The following is a 3,641-nucleotide window of genomic DNA, read 5'->3' as shown; positions in this document are numbered from 1 at the left end:
CATCTCACGGCCGAGCAGAAGTTGGCCACATGCGGATAAACGATTAATCTATTTTATTAAGATTCTGTCGTCTTAATCTTACTATACTATTGAACTTCCGCTCGCAATAGTTCAAAAACAGAGGTAGTACTTACCAATATTAACGTCCAAATTCGACAATCTCCCACTGAATGCAGTAAGGTCGTCGTCCATGATGCCAGTTTAAGCTCAACAGTTCGTCACAGTAAACTGCGTCATTGACCGCCACGCCTCGTTAGCCCACCCCATTGCAACATCAAAAGGTACTACATACAAGCGGTCTTGTCGACCGGACGCGACTTTGTTGTCTGCTCTAATGCATTTTGGAGGTGACGCTGCTTGAACTTGGTCATGAAAGCGCCGATGATCCCAGCGTCTAGGTGCTTTAGGTAGGCTGTCGTATTTGGGGGTACTGGCAGCATCTTGGCACCGATGTTGGACAGGGGTGTGGTCTCGACACCAGGTGCGGCGGGTCATTGTCGACAAGCCAAAACCTTTCCGCCCTATTCTGTCATCTTGACGTTCAGGGCTTCCTGGTACGAGTTGAAAATGTTCGAGGTCATCCAACCCTTATTACTCGCGTAGTAATCAAACCCAAGCTCCGCGGCGTTTGACCACTGAAGCAACGAGGTTTTGCTGCCCTGCTCATGAACAAGGGGTCGATTGTGTCGGTGCCGGCTGCGTTCGTGGTAAGTGCCATCGTGATGCGTTTCTATGACGTCATAGTCCCAGGTACCCGATTGCGCGTAATGGACCGATGTGGTGACATACAGAAAAAACACGACATTTCGTATATGTTGAGAAATTTCTTACTGAAGGAACCGGTGGTCATACTTAGGACCTCGCGGTGTTGACGGTCTCTTGGGGAAGGATCTAGCCGCGACGTGCTGTACCTTCCTGGTAAACCCATTTCTTCTCTCGAATTTGGTCAACCACCTTGGAGAATCGTGAAAAGTTTGTATGTTTTGACGCCGAGTTCACCACTAGTCGTTTGAGCCCGCTGCCTGATGAGGTCACTGTGTGATACACACACCTAGCTCTTCGAAGCGAAGTACCCACGCCACGAGCTTCACTTCGACCTCTGGAAACGCGACCCGTTGTTCCTTCGTACGCTTGGCCTTGTCGATACGCAGGCTCGGCGTGCTGTAGCTCTAGAGAACGTGCGCGACAGTCGGCTTCGATGGAATTGACGCGAGACCAAATGTTTGAGCTACCCATAAGGCTAAAGCAGAGTAGGATACATTAGGTTCGCTTAGATGCTTCGCATATAACTCATGTTTCTCCACAAGTCATCCACAACTTCATTTGCTTGGCATACCTAGTTTGAACTGCTGCAGTCGTGTTCAAAATTTTGAAATATGGCATTAAACGTGATAAAGTCAGCGTACGTGTTGGCTTCATCGAACTCCTGCGTCGAAAAATAAAAATTATCAAATTTGCTCGAAGGTACCGTTGTATTGATGAATGGTGAACCACAATACGTGAAATTGCCGAGGAGATATCGTTGACAGCAAAAGGTGCTGACAAACAATTCGCCGCGTTCGTACAATTCAATGACTTGTACAAAATTGGTATGTATCGTCCGTTTAGACGTGCACACGAAATAATGTGAAGCCACCGGTGCACTTGCGTTACAGTGAACACCAGTTGAAGCCGACACCCCAAAAAAACTTACAACCTCTATAACATGATCAAATTTAAAACATTCTGCTACCCTTGGCGACACAAAATAAGCCCACCCTAGCATACGTGTGATTGGTCACATTCTTGACCAATGATGTGTACCAAATTGTGCCAATTACCTGTCATATTCATTATAATATTTGACAGGAAATTTGATTAAACGAGACGACATTATATCGAGAATTCGCAAAATTTAGACGAAATTTTCGCAATTATTGAGAGAAAAAATGATTCCTCACCGGGAATCGAACCATTGACCAATTGGAAAGACGGTATCGCCGTCAAAATGCATACATTATTCAGAGGCGTCGTCGCGTTTAAGCACACGTAAGGGCTTTCGGGTCCCGTGGGCCGGCATAGATGTTTCTTGGTCGTCGTTGGACGTAGCTGGAAGGTAGCTTCACACGTGCCCTCCTATCTTGAGGATCCCCACGAGCGCGTCACTACAACCACCTCTGAATACCTTTTTTGATGTAAACACAAAAGAAAGAACTTCACATTGAATTCTTACCAAGTACTTTCTCAAAGCTATGAATGACCTGTTCCGCAGAAATCATTTCCCAGGCTTGGATCGCGCGACGAATCATTAGTTGCCTACGACTCTGGGCAGTAGCAGGAATTTCCTCCTCAGTGAGCAGCAAATTGCGCAAATTCTTCTTGAAAATGCCCATGATGGTAACATCCAGTGGCTGACATCTTGAAGTCGAATTTGGTGGGACTGGAAATATTGTTGACGACAGCTCCTGCGCAAACAAGGCCTTGCTCCGCTCGGATACATGGCATTCAAAATTGTCCAGGATGAAGACTCCGGGCTTCCCTTTCATCCATGGCTTCAAAACATTCTTCACGTAGTACTCCCACACATCACTGTCCATCCATCCCTTTTCTTGCATGCAGTAAAAGTGGCCATTGGGATAGGTCTTGAACTCGTTTGACTCAATCACTCCATTTTCGACACCACGGATAACGAAAAGAATCGGGAGCTTAACACCATCAGCGCGGATCGACATATGGGCCGTCATTCGGTAACAGTGCTTTGAGGTATTGGCCACATAAGCCCCCTGTCCACGGAATGCCCAGATTGTATCAGGTGCTAGGTCGCAGGTGATGCCAGTCTCATCGCAATTGAAGAGTTGATTCCAAGGCGTCTTGGCGTGCACGGCCTTGAATTGAGAAGCAAAGTCCTGCAACAGCGCGTCCAAGTCAACTTGCTTGTGTTTTTGCCGCTGAACCCGCTGGCGCGTCATCCCAATACGATGGCAGAAACGCTGGAGCATCCTGAACAAAGACTTGGCGCCACCGCGAGTAGTGTCCATGTAGTGCCGGAGCCAGCCCATGTGATGCACCTTCAGGTAGTTGATGAGATGGGCCATGGTGATTGGCCTCTCATCCCGCCTCATGTCACGACAGTAGATGGTAAGCCCATGGGGATCTGGCAGCTTGGTCTTTCTTCCAGCTCCACGGAGGCTCTTGGACGTGGACTTGGGTCCCTTGAACTTCTTGAGCTGGTCAATGGTCCTCTTCCAATTTCTGATCGTTTCTTCCTTGTAGCCTGATATCTTGCTTGCTGTTGGTACGTTGGTGTTCTCCAACGACATGACGACATCGATCTTGGACTGAATCGGCGGCCGGAAGCGCCGCTTAATCTCGGACGATGACATGCAAATTGGATAAAGTTGTGAAGGTGGGAAATTTGAATTTTTAAATTTATTTTATCCAATCAGAAGTCATTTTTATATTTATTGGTTGAAATTCACGAATTTATTGAATTATAGAGGGTGGGCTTATTTTGTGTCGCCAAGGGTAGTGCGTCAGTTTTCCTTTTGACCAATTGCAGTGTCAATTCAATAGAATCTGTGATTGACTGACAGAAATTATCCTGATTATAGCCAATCAAGTTGGACGAACTCACCTTAACAGTAAATAAACTCGGTGCAGAA

Source organism: Aphanomyces invadans (genome assembly GCF_000520115.1).
Source record: "Aphanomyces invadans strain NJM9701 unplaced genomic scaffold supercont1.35, whole genome shotgun sequence".
Classification (NCBI taxonomy): Eukaryota; Oomycota; class Saprolegniomycetes; order Saprolegniales; family Verrucalvaceae; genus Aphanomyces; species Aphanomyces invadans.
Note: the sequence above shows the minus strand (reverse complement) of the source record.